The following is a 23,448-nucleotide window of genomic DNA, read 5'->3' on the forward strand; positions in this document are numbered from 1 at the left end:
CGTTCCTTTGTCTGAAGGACTCAATACTTCTGCAAGCAGGGAGGGATCGCAGGTTCCTGAGGCACCTCAGCCTGTGGTGAGTGCCCAGCACAGTCTGCCCAAATCTCAGACTGTTCTGGACCCCCCAGGCTTCTGGGTGCAGTGAAGTGGAGCAGTGGGTTAGAGGCCACTACAGCTGCCTCCCCATCCCTCCCGGCTATAATTGGAAGTCTGCTGAGCTCCTGACGGATGGGCGGGCCTACACTAACCCCTGAGCCCAGCCGCGCCTAGCCATCTGCCTGCAGAGGAGGAGCTGGGCAGATCTGGAGTGCCTGCAGAAGTCCCTTCCTTTGCCTAGAGGACTGTGGATATCTCTGTAAGCAGGGAGGGATCACAGGCTCCTGAGGCACTGCGGCCTGTGGTGAGCACCCTAACCTGGCTGCGATTGAAGAGCTCTGGAGGTTCCAAGGGGAAGGTGGGTGCACAGTATCCCTGAGGCCTAGCTTGTCTGGAACTGCAGAGTTCTGAACAAGCAGAGGAGGGCCATTGGTTCTGCAGGCCGAATGGCTTGGGGTAGCGTGGTGCCAGAGTCTCAGTAGCTGCAAACATACAAGGGGATTTTCAACAGATCCTGAGCAAGCTTTCAAATAACACTTGAAACACAGAAATATAGGAAAATGACAAAACAAAAGACCAAATTACAACCTCAAACCTCCAGTCCATCTCAAGAAACCCTAGGAGGAATGTATTTAGACGAAAATATATCCCATCCACCTCATATATCGGACATAATAGCTACTGAAGTTGACAAACAACTCCAGGAAGCTTTAAAGAAATTCAAACTCGAAATGATCTCCCAGATAAAAGAAGAAATGATACAAGAAATGAAAGAGATTCTAAATATATCTAAAGAAAACACAGATAAAAAATTGGAGGAACTAAACAAAAAGATAGAATCCCTAGACGAGCAATATAAGAAACAAACAGAATACATAATGCAGATGCACAGAGATATACAGGAAATAAAAAACTCCAGTGAAAGTTGTAAAAACCGCCTTAATGAAAGTGAAGATAGAATTTCAGACCTTGAAGACATGATTGCAGCAAATGAACAGGAAAGGAAAGATCTTTTGAAAATAATAAGGAATCAGGAAACAACAATACAACAACTGCAAGACGATGCAAAGAAGAATAACATAAGAATGATAGGGATTAATGAAAGAGAGGGAGACAACATAAAGGATGTCAAGAGGATATTTAGAGAAGTAATAGCTGAAAATTTCCCAAGCATGAGATCAGAAACTGACATCAAGATCAGTGAAGCATATAGAACTCCAAACACTCATAACCAAAATAAAACTACACCCAGACATATAATAATCACCATCCCAGAAATCCAACATAAGAATAGATTATTAAAAGCTGTCAGAGAGAAAAGACAGATCACTTATAAAGGAAAACCTATCAGAATCACAGCAGACTTCTCAGCACAATCGATAAAGTCAAGAAGAGCATGGAGTGAAATATTCCAGATCCTAAAGCAAAATGATTTCCAACCAAGACTGATATATCCTGCAAAACTATCATTCAAAATAGATGGTGCAATATGATACTTCCATGACAAAGAACAGCTGAAGAACTTCATGAACACCAAACCAACCCTGCAAAAAATATTGAAAAACAGTTTAGATACACAAAGGAAAAAACCACTAAGCAAAGCAAATAATTAAACAGAACAGAAAGATAAAGATGCAACAGCAGAGAGATAAGATTCCTACAATAAACCAGCATTTAGCAGTAATAACCATTAATGTAAATGGTCTCAATGCACCAATCAAAAGAAACAGACTAGCAGAATGGATCAAGAAACAAAATCCAACCATATGCTGTCTACAGGAAACCCACCTTAACCCCGAAGGATACTCACAGACTGAAAGTCAAAGGATGGAAAACAATTCTTCATGCAGCAGGAATCCAAAAAAAGGCAGGAGTATCCATTCTGTTTGCAGACAACTTGAACTTTAAACCAACAATGACCATAAAGGACAAAGAAGGTCACTACATACTCGTAAGGGGAAAAGTCCAAGAGAAAGAGATAACTATCTTAAATATATACGCACCAAACTCCAGAGCACCAAGTTATATAAAACAATTATTAACAGAAATGAAAACTCAAATTAACAGTAATACAATTGTAACAGGAGACCTTAATATGCCATTGACACCAAGGGACAGATCAACCAGACAGAAAATGAGCAAAGAAATAACAGAACTGAATCACACCTGTGAACAAATGGGTTTGATAGACATATACAGTATGTTTCACCCAACAACATCAGAATACACATTCTTCTCAGCAGTACATGGATCATTTTCTAAAATAGACCATATATTAGCTCACAGAACATATTTAAACAAGTGCAAAAGAGCTGAAATCATACCTTGCATGTTATCGGATCATAGCGCTCTGAAATTAGAAATTAATGATAAAATATACTGCAAAAATCCCACAAACACATGGAAACTGAATAACACACTCTTGAGTAATCAGTGGGTCACAGAAGAAATTAAAGAAGAAATCAAACAATACCTAAAAGAAAATGAAAATACAGATACAACTTACCGGAACCGTGGGATGCAATGAAAGCCGTCCTGAGAGGAAAATTTATTGCACTGAGTTCCCACATCAGGAAAACAGAATGAATACAAATAAATAAACATGCTACACCTCAAACAGCTAGAAAAAGAAGAGCAAGTCAAGCCCAAAGCCAAAAGAAGAGAGGAAATTATAAAAATCAGAGCAGAAATCAATGCAATAGAGACTAAGTAAACAATCCAAAGAATCAACAAATCTAAGAGTTGGTTCCTTGAAAGAATAAATAAAATTGATAAACCCCTAGCCAACCTTATTTAAAAAAGGGAAGAAAAACCTCAAATTCATGCAATAAGAAATGAAAAAGGAGAAATCACTACAAACCCAATAGAAATACAGAAGATCATCAACACCTATTTCGAAAACCTCTACTCTCAAAAGTTTGATAACACAGAAGAAATAGACAGATTCTTAGAAGCATATGAAGTGCCAAAGCTAGATCAAGAGGATGTAAAACTGTTGAATAACCCAATCTCGGTTACTGAAATTGAAAATGTAATTAAGTCCTTACCCACCAAGAAGAGCCCAGGCCCAGATGGATTCACTGCAGAATTCTACAAGAAATACAAAGAAGACATAATGCCGACACTCCTCAAACTATTCAATGAAATCGAAAGGGAAGCAATCCTTCCTAAGTCATTCCTGGAAGCAAATATTACTCTAGTACCAAAACCTGAGAAAGACCCAACTAAAAAAGAGAACTATAGACCGATCTCCCTAATAAATACAGATGCAAAAATCCTCAATAAAATATTGGCAAATAGGATCCAGCAAATCATCAAGAAGATTATACACCATGACCAAGTGGGATTCATCCCAGGAATGCAAGGATGGTTCAACATACGCAAGTCAATAAATGTAATCCACCATATTAATAAGCCAAAAATAAGAATCACATGATCATCTCTATAGATGCAGAAAAAGCCTTCGATAAGGTCCAACATTTATTCATGATAAAAACTCTACAGAAAATTGGAATAGATGGTCTTTACCTCAATATAATAAAGGCCATTTATGACAAACCAACAGCCAGCATCATACTAAATGGCCAAAAATTGAAAGCCTTTACTTTAAAATCGGGCACAAGACAAGGATGTCCTTTATCACCACTCCTATTTAATATAGTACTGGAAGTACTAGCCAGAGCAATTAGGCAAGAAAGAGAAATAAAAGGGGTAAAGATAGGAAAAGAAGAAGTTAAGATATCATTGTTTGCAGACGACATGATACTCTACATAGAAGACCCCCTAAGCTCCATTGAAAGACTCTTAGATACAATAAATAAATTCAGTAATGTGGCTGGATACAAAATCAATACTCAGAAATCAATAGCATTCCTATACTCAAACAACAAAATCACAGAGATGGAAATAAGAGAAACTGTATTATTCACATTAGCAAGCAAAAAAATGAAATATTTAGGAATTACTCTTACAAAAGAAGTGAAAGACTTATACAGTGAAAACTATAATACACTGAAAAAGGAAATTGAAGATGATCTCAGAAAATGGAAAGACATCCCTTGCTCATGAATAGGAAGAACAAACATTGTGAAGATGGCCATTCTCCCAAAACTCTTATACAGACTCAATGCAATCCCAATAGAAATACCATCAACATACCTTATAGATCTAGAGAAATCACTCCTAAATTTCATCTGGAACCAGAAGAGACCTAGAATCGCAAAGGCAATTCTAAACAGCAAAGGCAAAGCAGGAGGCATCACAATCCCTGACTTGAAATTATACTACAAAGCAATAGTAGTAAAATCAACATGGTATTGGAATCAAAACAGAGGCAAAGATCAATGGAATAGATTAGAAGATACAACCACAACTACAAACACACTCAATCACCTTATCTTTGATAAAGGAGCCAAGCAGGTTCACTGGAAGAACGACAGTCTCTTTAATAAATGGTGCTGGAAAAACTGGCTCTCCATTTGCCGAAAACTAAAGCGAGACCCATGTCTATCACCATGTACTAAATTAAAATCTAAATGGGTCAAAGATCTGAATATTAAAACAGAAACACTAAATCTACTGGAAGACAAAGTGGGTAGAAACCTTGGAGACATAGGAGTAGGTAGAGAATTCATGAACAGGACTCAAACCGCACGGAAAATACTTCCCAGAATCAATAACTGGGACCACTTCTTATTAAAAAGTTTCTGCATGTCAAAAGAAATCTCCAGCTTAGTGAAAAGAAAACCCACAAACTGGGAAAAGATTTTAGTGAACTCTCTCTCAGACAAGGGACTCTTGTCTAAAACATATAAAGAATTAAAAAAACTCAGACCTTCAAAATTCAAAGATCCAATCCAAAAATGGGCATCTGAGATGAATGCGCAATTCTCAGATGAAGAAATGCAAATGGCAAATAAATATATGAAAACATGCTCATCATCATTGGTCATCAGAGAAATGCAAATTAAAACCACACTGAGATACCATCTCACTCCTGAAAGAATGGCCAGGATCAAGAAAACCAACAACAACAAATGCTGGAGAGGCTGTGGGGAAAAAGGAACTCTCCTGCACTGTTGGTGGGAGTGTAGACTGGTACAGCCTTTGTGGAGGTCTGTCTGGAGGTTTCTCAAAAAGTTGGGACTGGAAATCCCATTTATTCCAGCTATTCCACTTCTAGGCATATTCCCAGAAGAACTGAAAGCATCATACCACAGTGATATATGTGCACCTATAAACAACCCAAGTGTCCATCAACTGAGGAATGGATAAAACAGTGTGGTATTTCTATACAATGGAGTATTATTCAGCTATAAAGAAGGATCACATTGAGATATTTATCAATAAATGGGCACAGCTTGAGACCATACTCATAAGTGAAATAAATCAATCTTGCATGTATGAATACCGAATAGTTTCCCTAATGTAAGTAATGATTCAAATATATGAAAATATGTGGCAATCATGATTCCCCATTATGTGGCCTTGAAGCCTTATAAAATTTTCACTTATTATTTAGAAAGGCTTTATTCTGGGCTTCTTGATATGGAAATATTTGAAGCTAGTATATGAAGTTTTATCCAAATATCTCAAGGAAAAAGACAGACACTGTGGTAACTATTATTCTTTAAAAAAATTATTTAGTTATTTCTTATGTTTATTTTAATTAAGGGAAAAATTAAAAAAAATTAGGATATATAATAGTAACTCTTTTCGATTTCCTATTAACTTGTTTTGAAGTCCTGTAATACTCCCACGATCTTGTTTTGACTGATTAGACTCTGTTCCATTCTGTGGGATAGTATCAAGTCTGAGGGTATAGGCAACTACTTTGAAGGCAATAAGATTCACTAAGATGCCCATTCTGGTTTGACTATTGTCTCCTTTGGAATTCCTGTAATGTTTAAAATGTCTAAGTTTTATTGGTCTTGTTCTCTACTGTTTTGTCCAACTTTATAATATCTAATGAGATAGACAAATCTTTTTAAGGAAACAAGAGTCAACGTTGATAACTATTGTTAATAACCCTGTACTCTGTTCTACATCATGTGCTAAGTCTATCCTTGGTTTTGACTGACAGCTTTGTTCTGCCATATTTGACTTTATTCTCCCCCCCCCAAAAGTAACAAGAACTAAGGAGTAATAAAATCTAAAATGTGTAAATTTTGTTGTAAAAAGAGAGGAAGGGAAAAAAAAAGAGCTCTAACGGATATAACAGCAAGTGTGTATAGGGGTGTTGAATAGCTGACTATATTAATGTTTTTGGATCATTGAACACAGCTGTTTGTAGTCTCTCTGTTTGAATGTCTACTTTGTATTCTTTGATACTGTGATTTGAGCAACTATTTCCAAGATGATAATATGTAATCTATTAACAGGTGATTTCTTACTGTTATGTTTTTTTTTTGTAGTTCTGTATTATATGTAACCTTACACTGCTTTGTTTTGTTTTGTGTTTTTCTCTTTTTCCTCTTAAATAAAAAAAGAAATAAAAGTAAACAATGAGTAGTCATACCAATAAAATAGGGTAAGCACATATAAAAATTTAATGACCCTCAAACTTCTGCATGAAGATGGCAAGCCCAACACAAAAGTACATATGAGAGAGAACATAATGAAATCATAACAGAAACTATTTTATTGAAGACCAACAAACAGTGCAAAGAATCAATGAATCAAGGAGTTAATTCTTTGAAAGGTTAAGTAAAATTGGCATGCTTCATTAACATTACAAAAGAAAGTAAAGAAAATTCCATAAAATTAGGAATGAAAAATGTGATATCACAAAACCAAGCAAAAACCTACAAGTTCATGTATATACACATTGAGAGCTTTGGGAAATACTGAAGCCATAGACAGATAATCAAGAATTACCAAAGCTGAATCAAGTTAAAGACATCCTGAGTGAAACACTATCAACCAATGAAATGTTATTAAGCATACTAAACCATCTTACATTTCTGTTCATATTTTCTTCTGTAGAACTTGATCCTGAGACATGCTTATCTCGTTGCCCTTTTATCAGTGAGGTGTTACTGGAGGACATTTACATGCTACAATCAAGTTTTAATATTTTAAGGTAATATCAAAGGTAAGTAAGTAGCAAAATCTACTTTGGCACTTGAAGATAATCATATTTCTCATTTTCATCTCTATAAGTGTGCTTGCAAAGAAAGTATATAGGTCTATAAAACAGGGCTACACATAATATGCCCTCTCTGTAGAAGCATACAAAACTAATAGAAGGAGAATGGGAATAGATTGAACCTTAATTACTTCCTTCTGAAAATCATTGATGTAAAGGCAATTTATCATTCTGAGTTTTCTCCAGGAAATCAGTTAAATGGTGCTCAGCTAGAAGTCATGGTCCAGTGTAGCACTTAGGAGTTGTTAAAGATTTTACTATATGATTTTTATTTCTTCTAGTGGACAGGCTGTAAATCCCATGAAGCTATCTAAAAGAATGACAAACTCGATTCATGAGTAGAAATAACTTATCATGGAGAATTTTATCCATTCTTCCAGAGGTTCTGAAGAGAAACCATAAAAAGCAGCAGTATTCTTGGGACTGAAGCTTTGGTTATTCTTCAGTGTCTTCAGATTTTCTAAAAACAATTACAAAATTTGTTAAGGAACCACCCAGCTTCCAGCCATATTAGACTGGGCTCTGAATGACTTGGGACTGTCTGGCCTTGCCCAGAGACCTTCTTTGAATCCAGAAAACTGAGCTGCCAGAGGTGCATTTCTGCATACCAACAGTGGGTCCTGGGAAGAGTTTAAGATGTGGTCAAGTACCTGCCCAAATTCCAACCACATGGGCTCTGCAGGTTTCTTGGCCTGGGTTAGCCACTCCCAGTGACCTTCTTTGAAGTTGGGAAAGTGGGCTGCTGGAGGTGAGTCCAGCACAACATCACCAGCAAAGGGTGACATTACGATCATCACTCCCAGGAGTTAAGAACCTACCGAGGTTCCAGCCACACTAGACTAGGCTTGGGAGGTTTTGAGGCAAACTAGACCATGCCCAATGACCTTTTGTAATTGAGGGATTTGAGTGTACATGAAATGAGTTCCACAGCATTGGTGATTTCCAATGGAGCATTTTGGATCATTATTCACAGTGGTAAGGAGTCCACCCAGCTACATGGAACACTAGAGGTAACACAGGGAATTCTGTGGGCCTGACTGTGATTTGCATTTCACATTTGAACACAAGTAAGGATTCTTTCTTTATTGCAAAGAAAGTCTGAAAATAAGACACTTCTAAACATGTTTTTTTTTATTCCTAATGGAACAATTCTAGTTGTGAAATATCACAGTCAGTATTTCCATTTGCATAAAGTCAGATTAAAAAGGAACACTAATTACTACTACATCATTTAATATTAATTCTTTGAAAAAGTGTCCTAATGTACCTCTTTTAGTTTTTCAAATTTAAAGAATAATTGCAAGATTTGCAATTTCTCTTAGTTTAAGGGTCACAGAATAAATCATAATGTTGCAGGCAACAGAGTTATTTAGAAATACTATAAGCAGTGAGATAGGGCTAAGTATTCAAAAGAACCAGTGTAACTGGTTCAACTGGTTGCAACTATGGAGGCCAGAAAAACATTCCTGCTGTGAGCCAAGCCACAGCCAAACAAATGTGTCCATATCCTAAAGACTGACATTTTAAATAGTTTTCTGTCTCACTGAGGAAACCAGTAGTAATCACTGCCCTCTAAAAATTCTTTCCACATGACTTCATTTCCCATTTGCCCCTAATGAAATCAATTTTATCCAAATTCTTAATCTTATTGGTTAACTATAGTTCTATCCTACTTTATGCCCACCTGTGTTTTGAATTCCCAGTTTTCCTCACTTTGAACCCATCTCACCCCATGATTTTACAGTCCCTGGAAAAGACAAAATCCTTGGCAACACACTCAGGATCCCTTCTGTCTCTCTCAGACAGAAATTTTCTTTCTTTCAATAAGTATATTATAACTTTAACCTCTGATCTTCCTAAAATTCATTATTCAATTTTTGAGAACACAAACTCTTACTATACATTGAAAGAATTTTGGCCTACGCCAGACACTGTAGCTGGTGAAGCCTCAAGCCAGAACCAAGGAGCTCCTATCTCTTCCATCTCAGGAATTTACCTATGATTCTATCTCCCCCACAATTAGGAATTTGCCCCTGGCACCAAATGAGTGCCAATGAGATACCTGTGTATCTCTAATAGCCCTAGGGCACTACCTTAAGCTTAGGCTACTTATACACCCCCCACAACACGTGTCTGCCAGAGAGAAAGCCAGACTCCAGCAGTCAGGGAGTGTTTTTGTTTTCTCTCTCTTTGTTCTCAGAATAAAGGCTTCTTTTGTTTTATACTTCTTATCTTTTGGACACATTATATAATCTTATCATTTCATGCTATGACTTGATCAGCAGGTGATTGACTCCTGGGGCTCACTCAGTTTGAGTCCCCAGTGGATTCATGAACCAGATTACATCTTGGGTTAATTCTTTGCTTTCTGTCTCATGAGACCTGCTTAATTTGTCTCCAACTGCTCCCACATGACACTGGCCCAATTTATCTCAGGTGAGCAAACTCAGAAGAATTCTTTGGTGCTGTGCTTGGCCCCAGGTGGGATTTTTCCACCTTTCCATGGGTTTTTGTGACACTCTTACATCCTTAAGAAAGCCCAAGGCAGAGTTTCTCTGAACCATTCTAGGTTCACACTGAGAGACTCTCACATCCTTTAGAACTTTACACTCTCATGGGCAGAACTGTTACTGAACCCATGTGAAATCCACTCATGGATCTCTGTGATGACTGAGAAATATGAGACTCAGAACCCTAACTGCTGTTGGGTCCACATTGGGTAAACCTCTGGACCATGGCTATTTCTTGCCTGAATTAGTCATGGGAAACACTTTTTCTACTTCCCAAAAGATGCCTCTGCAATGCGTGATTTCCAATCTGCATACTCTTAAAGTTAAAAGCACCATAAAAACTAAACAATTAATCTTTTACTGCCAGGAGATGTGGCAGACCTACCCACTTAATGGCAGCCCATGGCCCAAAGGGGGGACACTTGACCCCTGTATTCTCAAAAATTTGTATGATTTTTGTCAAACAGGTGAAAGGTTAACAGAAATCCCTTATGTACAGGCTTTCCTTGCTCTGAGAATGCACTTGTCTTTCATTAAATCCTGTACCCCTGCCCAGGTACTTTTAGCTAACTCTGCTGTGCTTCAAACTCTCCCCTCCTGCCCTCATGATCTGCTAGAGGAAGTACCCTGGGTGTTTTATTCATTGCCTTCTCCCTATCCCCAAAATTGTTCCTTGTCATTATCTTCCACTATGTGATCATCTTCCCCTCCCTCTCCCAGGGCCCATAACTCTTCCAGCAGCTCTTATCCCTCTATTAGCACTTCTTTGCAGTCTCCAACCTCTCACTCTCCTGAGAATTCTTTGTCCCCTATGGCATTCTCACCTCCCACACACCATACTAGGTCTCAGTCACTCTATCCTTCCGGCAGGCTTTGTGACTGTTGCAGCTTTTGCGGGGGGAGGGGGGGTCAGTTGCCATGTTGCAGCCCTCTGCCATGTGAAAGGGCACTGCCATCTTGGGACAGATCTCATGGTCAAGGGCTGCCCACTTGTGATTTCTCTTGTAATCAACAACAGCCACCCTGTTGCGGACCACGTGACATTTTACTGTGCTACAGACAGCAACTGCATCACTGTAAGGCACACAATGAGACATCAACAGCCTGTGTTTCCTCATCTCATGTTAACTGGCAGCCACTTTGGAACTGATCTACAGATAATTGCTCGCACATGCCTAATGGATGGATGGCTGCCCAATGGAAATCTACTCCACAATCTTCTCCTCAATCTCTGCTACCACTTCAGGAGCAAGCTGGTCCCGAGGGACTTGTTAATATACATGTGCCTTTCTCCCTTTCTGACTTATCTCAGATTGTCCATAAATTAGGTAGGTTCTCTGCTGACCCACAGAATTATATCAGGGAATTTGAATTTATAACTAATTATTAAGATTTACATTTTAAGGATGTTTATGTGATTCTAAATATCACTCTCAGCTCACAAAAGCAAATTCGAGCTGTGGCAGGCAGCTTGAGAAGAAGCTGATTGCAGACATAAGGCAAACAACGCTGATAATGACCCTGGGCCTACAGCTGTGGCAGAACAAGATCCTAACTGGAACTTTCAAAATGGATAAGGTTCAACAAAATTACATAAAATGATTGAATGTCTAATTGTGGGCCTTAATAAGATTGCTCACAAACATACTAACTATAACAAACATTTAAAACAGGTCCAGGAGGCTAATGAAAACCTAGGTGTTCCTAAATCAGCTTCAGGAAACCTTAATTAAGTTTACTAATGTAAACCCAGACTCACATGAAGGGATAATTGTTGTTAATTCTTATTTTATTTCCCAGATGCTCCTGATATTTGTGCAAAATTACAAAAGGTTGAACATGGCCCTCAAACTCCACTGGGAGATCTTCTTAAATTAGCTTTCCATGTCTTCAACAACAGAGAGAAATTTCAAAAAGAGGAAAAAAAGCTCAAAAAATAAAGTTTGCTAAATATCAGTCAGATGTCTTAGCAGTGGCACTTGGGGCTCCCAAGACAAGAAATCGAAAACAAGGTTTGGCTGCCAGAGCCACACCCAGACTGTGCTTTAAATGCAGCAAACAAGGACACTGGGCAAAAGATTGCCCCAACTTTGGCTTTCTGCTAGGGCCATGTCCCTAGTGCAGTGTTAGAGGCCATTGGAAGAGTGACTGACCTAGCCATCAACAAGTGGGTAAGCCATCCTCTAATTCCTTGCCCTCACAGGAAATTCCATCAATGCCAGATTCATCACTGACTGATCTGTGTGGATTTGCTGCTGAAGACTGACGGGGCTTTCAGCTCACAGCCTCAACTCCAGTAAACTTGTCAGAGCCCCGAGTCTCACTGGAGGTCCCAGGTAAAACACTATCTGTACTTGTGAACATGGGTATGACTTAAAGTGTACTTCTTGAGTTTTCAGGACCTTGTAGTAAGTCCTCAATCTCTGTTGTGGGTGTTGATGGCCAGGCTAACCAGCCTTTGCAAACTGGGCCTGTCCCATGTCAATTCCAGATTATTCTCTTTACCCATAGCTTCCTAATAATCCCAACATGTCCCACACCCTTTTTAGGAAGAGGCCTTCTTCAAAAGCTTAACTTCTCCTTTACTTTCTCCCTCCCCACAGGTCTATTCCTCCAAACAGCCTCACAATGCATCACAAAGCCATCCCCTCCCCTTCCTCCTTCTCTGGTCAACCCCATAGTTTGGGACACATCCAATTCCACACTTGCTACACATGCCGCATCTGTTTTAATTTGTCTCCAGGATCCTTCAATTTTTCCTTGTGTTCCCCCAATACCCCATAGCTCCTCAACATTTAAGGGGACTTAAACCCATAATTAAGCACCTTTTGGACAACAGTTTTCTTTAACCTACCCATTCACCCCACAATACCATCATTCTCCCAGTACTCAAGCCTGATGGGTCCTATCGCCTGGTATAGGATCTTAGGGTAATCAACAGTGCTGTTACCCCAACTCACCCAGTAATGCCAAATACCTGGACCATGATCTCTCATATCCCTCCCTCCACCACTTACTTTACAGTTATAGATCTTAAAGATGCCTTCTTTACTATCTCCCTACACTCCAATTGTCAGAATCTCTTTGTGTTTACATGGACTGACCAGACACTCGCAGATCTCAACAACTTACTTGGACAGTGCTCCCCCAAGGGTTCAGAGATAGCCCCCACTTCTTCTTCTTCCTCTTCTTCTTCTACTTCTTCTTCTTCTTCTTCTTCTTCTTCTTCTTCTTCTTCTTCTTCTTCTTCTTCTTCTTCTTCTTCTTCTTCTTCTTCTTCTTCTTCTTCTGGCTTTTTTCATTTTTTATCGGTACCAGGGATCGAACTCACGACTGACTGCCTGCTTTGAAGGCAGGTGCTTATGCCGCTGAGCTAAATCCCAGCCCTAATCCCCACTACTTTAGTCAAACTTTCACTACTGATTTCACAGAATTTGATCTGAAACCTAGTGTACTTCAATACATAGATGACTTTCTATTATGTTCTCCATCCCATATGTTAGCCATACACCATTCAGCCAGTCTTCTTAATTTCCTTGCTAGCCATGAATACAGAGTTTCCCCCACTAAAGCCCAGATAGCCTCCCCAAAAATCAAATACCTAGGTCTTGCTCTCACCCCACCACTTGTTCCATCACCACAGATCATAAGGCAATTGTTTGAGATCTCCAGGTACCCACAGCTAAACAACAGGTTACATTTTTTCTAGGTTTAGCTAATTTCTTTCATCTATGGATTCCTAACTGTGCAGCCCTAGCTCAATCCCTCTACAAGGCTGCTAAGGGTCCTTATCAGAACCCCTGGACCCTACTAGGCCCATACCTACCTCCTTTCATAAATTAAAAGAGGCTCTCCTAGAAGCCCCAGCTCTTACCCATCCTGATCCCACCCAACCTTTCACCCTATACAGTACTTCTCAGGGTCACAATGCTATAGGTGTACTAGGACACAAAAAGGGACCTTCTTTTCAAGCAGTAGCTTACTGTCAAAACAGTTAGATAACACAGTAAAAGGATGGGCTCCTTGTCTCCGAGCCCTTTGCAGCTGCAGCCCTCCTGACACAGAAAGCTAAGAAGTTTACATTACGGAAATCTATTACAGTACACTCACCTCATCACCTATGTGAGCTTATCTCACATAAGGTGCTCCCTGCCCTAATGACCCCTTCTCGCTTTCAACAGGTACACTTGGCTCTCTCTCAAGATCCTTGCATGTGAATTGCAACTAGTGGTCCTCTTAATGTGGTAACCTTACTTCCCACCTCAGAGGGCCATCCTCACCATGACTGTATTGAGTTCTTACAGATGACTCCCACCCCTTACCCTCACATTAGTAGCACACCTCTCTTTTTAGCCTTTGACACACGGTTCATAGATGGCAGTTCAACAAACACAGACAACCAAAAGAAGGCAGGATAGGAAATTGTTAACCAGTCAAAACTTATAGAGGCAAATCCACTGACACCTGGCACCTCATTGCAGAGGGCAGAAGTTATTGCACTTCCAAGGGTTCTTGAACTAGCAAAGAACAAGATTATAAATATATACACTGACTCAAAGTATACATTTAGCATTTTACACTCTCATTCCTCTATCTGGCAAGAATGGGGTTTTATTATGACTCATCATTATAATCCTCATCATTAATGCTCCCCTTATCCTTAAACTTCTAGAGGCAGCAAAAAAGGACACTTCCAAAGCATGCAGCAGTAATTGTAGAGGACCCCCAAACTCTATAGATCCTATTGCTCAAGGCAATGTCTTTGCCAATTCACAAGCCAAGTTAGCTGCACAATGGCCCTGCCCTGTCGGGCGCAGGCGCTCAACATACTCCGCCCAGGACCAAGAGCCACGTCAGCTTCCGCAATGTGTTATGTCCCTCTCCAAATAAACTTCTCCGCAGCAACTAGTGATGTTTACTCCATGGCAGCTTGTGATTGGCCACAGTCAGATAGGCAGCTTGTGATTGGCCACAGTCAGATAGGCAGCTTGTGATGGGCCACAGTCAGATAGGCAGCTTGTGATTGGCCACAGTCAGATATATAAGCCAGAACCCGCCTCAATAAAGCAGCAGTTACCTGTTACCCACAAGAGCATCTCCTGTCTCATTGGGGGGCTGCGCTGGTCAACTGAGCACCTTGGTTTGGTCCCACGGGGTCCGTTACCATCCCCACCTGGGATAAATTAGGTAGAGATCTTGACTTTGCAGCAGAAAATGGCCTCCTGGAGCCAGAAGTCAGACCCCTTTGGGCAGTAGTGAGGAGCTGCCTCGCAGACACCTCTTGTCATGACCATATAAGGGCTGGTGCCATGGCACTTGGTTACCATCAGGCAGAATTCTCCCATGAGCAATCTCACAAGCCCAGTGTCACAGGCAAGGCAACTGCACCCAACCCAGAAATAGAGGACTCATTAGATAGTGAAGAGGAGGAAGAGGCACACAAAATGGCAGATGCAGCGGCCACCGGAAAGGAGGAAGTTAGACACCCAAAGTCAGGCGAACTCAATTAACAGAATTGGTAACTATTTACACCTGATCAACCTCAATTAACAGAATTGAGATCTCGGGCCCTATCAAGGAATCCTTTTTCTGTTGTTTGAAGCCACCACAAATATGACTTTTCTAAATTGCTCCACCGCAACCTGTTATATGTTACAATGTTGGGATAACAGTACACATTCAGCTGTTGTTATGCAGGTACCCCAATTCGCACCGGTGCCAGTTATGGCGGACCCAGACGAGTTTCCTGTGATCCAGCTCGTGCGCAATAAAAGAAATAGGTAGGAATAGGGGCTCTGGCTGCCATGGCTACACTTGCCGCATTCGGCAGTCTACTTCTGCTCTGTCAGATTCGCAATCAAAGGAATAGGGACAAAGTATCAAACAAGCATTGCTGGCCGTGGAATCTGATCAAAGCCCAGCAGTATGGCTCACCATACTGTGATGCAGGTGTGGAGCAAAGCATCACAGGGGGTGTCATCCTTGGCCAGGAGACACCCAGGTCTCCAAGTCAATGAGCATGTGGGTTGGGCTCATAACAATACTCCTGCCCCCTCCAAAAGAGCACCAACGAGTAGTGAGGCACTGTCATGACAGCAGCGTGACACCTCATGAGGGGCACTGACCCCTGGAGACCCTGCGTCAGTTATAAAGAAAGGGGGAGATGTCAGGCGCAGGCGCTCAACATACTCTGCCCAGGACCAAGAGCCACATCAGCTTCCGCAATGCGTTATGTCCCAGTCCCCATCTCCCCATCCTTTTTCACCTCTCGGTGTGGACACAATCTTCCCTGCATCCCAGATGCTAACTCCACTGCAAGTCGCTGGTATAACACCTCCTTTTGTTTAGACAGAATAGACTTGAGGGCTTGATGAGCATGCTCAACTATGCCTTGGCCCTGAGGATTATAGGGGATTCCATGTCTGAGGGACACCTGCATTTTTTGGCAGAAGTCAGAAAATGACTTGCTGGTGTAAGCAGGGCCGTTGTCTGTTTTTAACTGCTTGGGTTGTCCCCAGGCGGCCCATGCCACCAGGCAATGTTGAATGACATGTCGGGCCTGTTCACCTGTCTCAAGAGAGGCGAACATCACTTGTGAGCAGGTGTCGACGGAAACATGCACATACTTGAGATTTCCAAATTCTGGGATGTGAGTAACATCCATTTGCCAAATGTGTCCTGGGAGGAGACCGCGTGGACAAACGCCACAAGAGGGCGCCACATGACTAGTGACACACGTGGGACAGTCTCACATTATCTGTCTAGCCTGCTCCCGAGTGAGGTGAAACTTATTCTGCACAGTGCGAGCATTTACATGAAACCGTGTGTGGAACTCTGAGGCCTGCTCTATGGCTGACAGAAGGATGTTAAGAGGGTGAGTAGCCCCATCAACCATGGCATTCCCGAGAGCTAATGGTCCGGGAAGGGAAGTGTGCGCGCGAATGTGGGCAGCGAAGACTGTTTAGAATGAGTGTGCGGAGCTCTAGGAAAAGAGCATGGGCTTTAGAGGATTCCCTAATTGGGCCCGAAATTTCCAACACGTGTAAGGCATTGACGACATAATGCTAGTCTGAGAGTAGGTTGAAAGGCTGTGGGTACTGTTTAAACACTTCTATGATGATTTTTAGCTCTGTTAGTTGAGGTTGATCAGGCGCGAATTGGACAGCTACCAGTTGGTGACCTTGCACAAGGTAGGCACCAATGCTTGTTTTTGACCCATCAGTGAATATGGTAAGTGCATGAGGAATGGGTTTTGATGATGTGAGCTTCAGGAAGATTACTGGGTGTTCTTTCACAAAATGCAAGATGGGGTTATTGGGGTATTGGTTATCTATAGATCCTTCATAGGTGCACCTGAGGATAGTCCAGGAGTTTACACAGGACACCAGTATTTTGATCTGTTGTTGGGTATAGGGAACATTAATGGAGTGAGGTGGGTGACCGAAGTGTTGCATACATAGTTTAATACCTAGTAGCACTAGATCCACCACCATTTCTGGATAATAGCTGATGTTTTTGGCTGGTGACATTCTTGGGTGGATCCATAATAATGGTTGCTGTTGCATAAGTAAAGCAGTGGGTTGAGAAGCAGATTGCAGAATGCACAGCAAAATTTGGACTCCCGGGGCAGCCCTCTGAAGGGTAGCCTTCTCAAGGGCTCGCTCCACTGAGCCAATGGATTCTAGAGCCTCAGGGGTCAGAAGTCTGGGTGACAACAGATTATTATCCCCTTTCATCAGATCATACAAGGCTCACAGTTGACCGGCGCAGCCCCCCAATGAGACAGGAGATGCTCTTGTGGGTAACAGGTAACTGCCGCTTTATTGAGGCGGGTTCTGGCTTATATATCTGACTGTGGCCAATCACAAGCTGCCTATCTGACTGTGGCCAATCACAAGCTGCCACAGAGTAAACATCACTAGTTGCTGCGGAGAAGTTTATTTGGAGAGGGACATAACACATTGCGGAAGCTGATGTGGCTCTTGGTCCTGGGCAGAGTATGTTGAGCACCTGCGCCTGATACTGTGCTTCTCATCTTCTCCCATTAGTCCCAAACAGTCTACCTCAGCTGAATTATTCACCAGAGCAGTTACAGCTACTTCATAAACCAGGTTACATACAAAACACTCAGGGATGGATTTTTCAGGGATCTAAACTTGTTCTCCTATATCAACAGGCCTTAGACAACATCACTGACTTACCCAACTGTTTTCATATAGGATAACAGGCCATACACAAACTCTTAGCCCCAATAGTCACACATCCTTCTCTAAAAGCTATCATTCTTAAGATTACTCACACCTGTTATCTCTGTGCTAGGACCTCTCCTCAGCGACGTTTGGCACCCCCTTCCTTTCCTACCCAATAATTTCAAGGACATACTCCTGGTCAGGACTGGCAGATAGATTTTATACACATGCCATACCACAAAACTCTCAAATATCTTTCACCTTTGTTTGTACCTTTTCAGGATAGATAGAAATCTTTTCCACAACCAGGGAAATGGCTGATGTAGTTACTAAAGCCATATTACAATAAATCCTTCCAAAGTTTGGTCTACCTCAGAGTATTCAGTCAGATAATGGTCCTGCCTTTATTTCTCAGATCACTCAACAGGTATCTTCAAGCTTACATGTCACCTGGCACCTACACATCCCATACCAGCCACATTCCTCAGGAAAAGTAGAAAAGGCAAATGGCCTCATAAAGACACACCTTACAAACTCACTTTAGAACTACACCAATCTTGGCCTCAACTTTTGCCCTTAGCCTTAGCCAAGCTCAGGGCACTTCCCTGGGCTCCTACCTTCTCAAGTCCTTTTGAACTTATGTACGGCAGACCATTCTTACTCCCCAATCTTCCTGCTCCCCAAAATCTCCCTTCCCTTGCTGACTATGTTCCTGTCCTCTCCTTCCTCTGACACTTATTGTGACAACATGCTGATCTCTGCCTTCCACAACCCCTCTGGAGAGGCCAAACCAGATCCTCCCATATCCCCAGGAGATCTAATTTATCTCAAATGTTCTAAATCCACAGGACTACAACCAAGGTGGTGTGGCCCCTCTTGGTCTACTTTGACCTTCAATGGTCAAAGTTGTTGGACTTTTATCCTGGTTTCACAACCCTCAGTATAAGAGATGTCCTCCCAGCCCTAAATCTGATCATTCTGAGTGGTCATCTCATCTTCTGTTACCCACCTATCTCTGTTTCAAGAAGGCCTTGCAGCCACGGTTAACAGGCTAAGTCATGTTTTGTTATCCACTTTGGTTCCTAATTTCTTACATTCTATTAATGATCATTTTATAGCAGAACTCTTGACAGTCTTTCCTAAAGACTCCCACATCATGCGTAAAATAATCTTTATAATGTTCTATGTGATGACTATCTTAGTTATTTCTACCCTCAGCTGTCTGGTTAAATGTGACATCCCTGAAAGCCTAGGCCCTTATCATCCCTATACTGGTACAGCCACTGCCTTCCCTGCTCCCCCTATTTTTTCCAGTTCAACTCCTGGACCAGAGACAAGCTTTACCTACCTACCCTCTTAACTTTTACACTTTCAGATGGGGGAATAATCACCTCTCATAACTTCACTCCTCCTAACCTCACACTTATTTTTAAGAATTCTACCTTACCATGACAATGATCCTACCTAAACGTGGTCCTGATATGGCATGTCTAAATCAAAGGCATCTTTCCTTCTACCTTGCCTGGGTCCTTAAATATGACAGTGGTATATCTCCTCATAACATCTTGTCCCTTTTTTTTTCCAGTCTAACATACATGCATTCACCAGTGAAGTTGTCCTGGCTAAAACACTTAGCACCAGAGTCTACCTGAGCATCAACCATCATCCCATTGACTCCCCTAGACTCCAGTACAGTGTCCCCTGTCAGCAAGAAGTAACCAAAGAGAGAAATCTTCACCCCTTTTCATAATAATAATCATAATATGGGATATGAAAGAGTTTTGGCCCAGGCTGGACACTGTAGCTGGTGAAGCCCCAAGCCAGAACCAAGGAGCTCCTATCTCCCCAATACCCAGGAATTTACCTGTGACTCTATGGATCCCACCCTTAGGAATTTTCCCCTGGTGACAAACGAGTGCCAATGAGATACCTGTGCATCTCTAATGGCCCTAGGGCACTACCTTAAGCTTAGGCTACTTATATACCTTCCAAAGCCACGTGTCTGCCAGAGAGAAAGCCAGACTCCAGCAGTCATGGGTGGTGGGTGTTTTTGTTTTCTCTCTCTTTGTTCTCAGAATAAATGCCTCTTTTGTTTTATATTTCTCATCTTTTGGATGCACTATATAATCGTATCACACATAATAGGTTGGGAATTTCATTGAGTTCAGCATAGTTTGTGTTAGAATTGACTCCAGGAGTCTCTATGTTATGAGTCCCTTTTATTAATTTTTTTTGGGTATTTCAAACATTTCCATTCATGGGACTACAAGTATTTGTCTACATGCACATCAAAGAAAAGGCAAGCAGAGGAAAAAAAAGCCATTTTTTTGTTCAACAATTCTGCTGAAATGAGGCTTCAATGTCACCTTATTCCTGCTTTCATACGTCAGTCAAAACCTCTGCTGCCAATAAAATGAATCCAACATCATCTTCAGCATGTAGCTTCAATTGTCAATAATTCTGAATGCATCATCCAGGAAAGATATCTCAAAAGGTTCATTAGTGTACTGTTTTTGTTGAACTGTAGGTGTGAAAGACTCTATACTCCCCCCAAATTTTGCTGTTATGTGATCTCTATTTCTATCAGGTTGATCTCTTTCAATATCTTATATGCAAGCAATGAAATGTTAAGTATTGGATAGGTATCACAAATGATTAAGTCAAATGCCACTCATAATTGAGACTTAGATGATACTCTTTAATTACTAAATCTAGAATTAGAAGAAGAAATGATCTTGAGTTTCTTTATACATTTTTATTTCAGTTTTTAAAAAAATTAAAATCTGAGTTCCTGCTCACCAACCTGAGCCCTGGGAGAGTTAAGATCATCACTCCCAGAGGTCAAGGATATCCCTCACTTCCAGCCATACAAGATTGGGCTCCACAGGATTCAGGCCTGAACTACCCAAACTAGTGACCTTGTTTCAATCTAGGGAACTGTGCTGCTGGAGAAGGGAACTGGGCTCCAGGAACACCACGCCAGGAGTGAGTTCCTATGTACCATCCTGAGCTCCAGGAAAGTTTAAGATCATCACTCCCAGTGGACAAGGATGCGCCCAACTTCCAGACACTCTAGACTAGGATTGAGAGGTTTTTCAGTCTGAATAGATTACACCCAGCAACCTTTTTCAATCAGGAGAGTTGAGAGCACATGAAATGAGTTCCAGCTCATTGGTCCTTGCCCACGAAGAGATCTAGATAATCATCCAGAGTGGATAGGTGCTCCCAGCTTCCTGGAATACTGGAGGTGACAACAGGAGGTTCTGGAAGCCTGACTGGACCATCCTCAGCAACCTCCATTCAGTCCCAGGAGCTAAGGGCATAGGAGATGATTTTCAACAGGCCCAAAAGAAGGCTTAGAACAACACTTGAAACATGGAAATATAGGTAAAAGATAAAATGAAAGACCAAAATGCAATCTCAAAGACCAGCCCATCCAAAGAAAGCCTAGAAATATTTACATAGAAGAAAATATAGGCCATACACCTGAAACACCTTAAATAATAGCAATTGAAATAAAGAAACAACTTCTGGAAACTTTAAAGGAATTCAAACTAGAAATAATTACCCACATAAAAGAAGAAATAACAAAAGTAATGAAACAGAGGCTGACCACATCTAAAGAAGACACAGTTAAAAAATTAGAGGAGCTAAACAAAAAGATAGAATTCCTGGATAAATAATATAAGAAACAAACAGAATACATAAAGCAGATTCAAAGGAAATAAAAAATTCCATTGAAAGTTGTCAAAAACACCACAATGAGATTGAAGATAGAATTTCAGAACTTGAAAGCAAGATTGCAGCTAGAGAGCAGCAAAGATCTTTTAAAAACAATAAGGAATCAGGAAATAACAATTCAACAGCTGCAAGATGAAGCAAAGAAAAACAACATAAGATTGATAGAAATAAATGAAAAAGAAGGGGATAACACAAATGATATCAAGAGGCTATTTGTAGAAGTGATAGCTGAAAATTTCTCAAACATTAGAGTAGACACTGACATTAGGATTAGTCAAACATATATAACTCCAAATACCTATAAGCAAAATAAAACTACACTCAGATATTTAATGATCACAATCACAAAAATCCAACATCAGAGCAGAATATTAAAAGCTGTTAGAGAAAAAAGACAGGTCACCTATAAAGGAATACCTATCAGAATCACAGCAGACTTCTCAATACAAAATATGAAATAAAATAGATCATGGAGTGAAGTATTTCAGATCCTAAATGAAAATAATTTCCATCCAGACTGTACTCTGCAAAACTGTCCTTCAAAATGGATGGAGAAATAAGATATTTCCATGACAAAGAACAGCTGAAGAACTTCATGATCACCATGCCAACCTTGCAAATAATATTGAAAGACAGTTAAGATACACATAGGAAAAACCACTAAGTAAGGCAGACAGTTAAATAGAATGGAAACGTAAGGATGCAACAGCAGAAAGATAACATGTCAACAATAAATCAATATATAAAAGTTATAACCATTAATGTAAATAGTCTCAATTCACCAACTAAAAGAAACAGACTGGATCAAGAAACAATATCCAACCATATGATGCCTACAAGTAGAACCTCACACACAAAAGGAAACTTACAGACTGAAGGTCAAAATATAGAAAACAATACATCATGCAACCAGAACTGAAAAAAATATTAGGTGTAGCAATTCTGCTTGCATCTAATGTGAGCTTCAAACTAAGAATGATCCTAAGAGACAAAGAATATCACTACATACTAGATAGGGGAAACCTTCAAGAGAAAGAGAAAACAATCTTAAATATATATTTGCATCAACTTGCAGAGAACCTAGTTATACAAAGCAAGTATTAATAGAAATTAAAAATCAAATTAGCAGTAACATATTTAAAACAGGAGAACTTAACACAACATTGATACCAAGGGACAGAGTTTTCTGTCCTACAACATTAGAATATACATTCTTCTCAGCAGTACATGAGATATTCTCTAAAATAGACCACATACTAGACCACAGAACATATTTAAATAAATGCAAAAAAGTGAAATTATCCCATGGATGTTATCAGATCACAGTGCCATGAAACTAGAAATGAATGTAAAAGAAACTGCAAAACCCACAAAAACACATGGAAATTGAATAATACACTTGAGCAATCAGTGGGTTATAAGGGGAAATAAAAGAAGAAATTAAACAATACCTACAAGAAAACAAAAATACAAACACAATTTACCAGAATCTGTGGGATGCAGTGAAATCAGTCTTCAGAGGAAACTTCATTGTATTGTGATCCCACATCAGGAAAACAGAATGAACAGAAATAAACAACCTGATGCTACACTTCAAACATCTAGAAAATGAAGAGCAAATCAAATCCAAATCCAAAAGAAGAGAAGAAATTATGAAAATCTGAGCAGAAATTAATGCAAAGAGACTAAGAAAACAATCCTATTAGTCAATGAGTCAAAAAGTTGGTTTTTTGAAAGAATAAATAAATTGATAAGTCCATTATAA

The sequence above is a fragment of the Cavia porcellus genome, unplaced genomic scaffold (assembly GCF_034190915.1).
Source record: "Cavia porcellus strain 051 isolate PalLab524CR breed Dunkin Hartley unplaced genomic scaffold, mCavPor4.1 scaffold_61, whole genome shotgun sequence".
Lineage (NCBI taxonomy): Eukaryota > Metazoa > Chordata > Mammalia > Rodentia > Caviidae > Cavia > Cavia porcellus.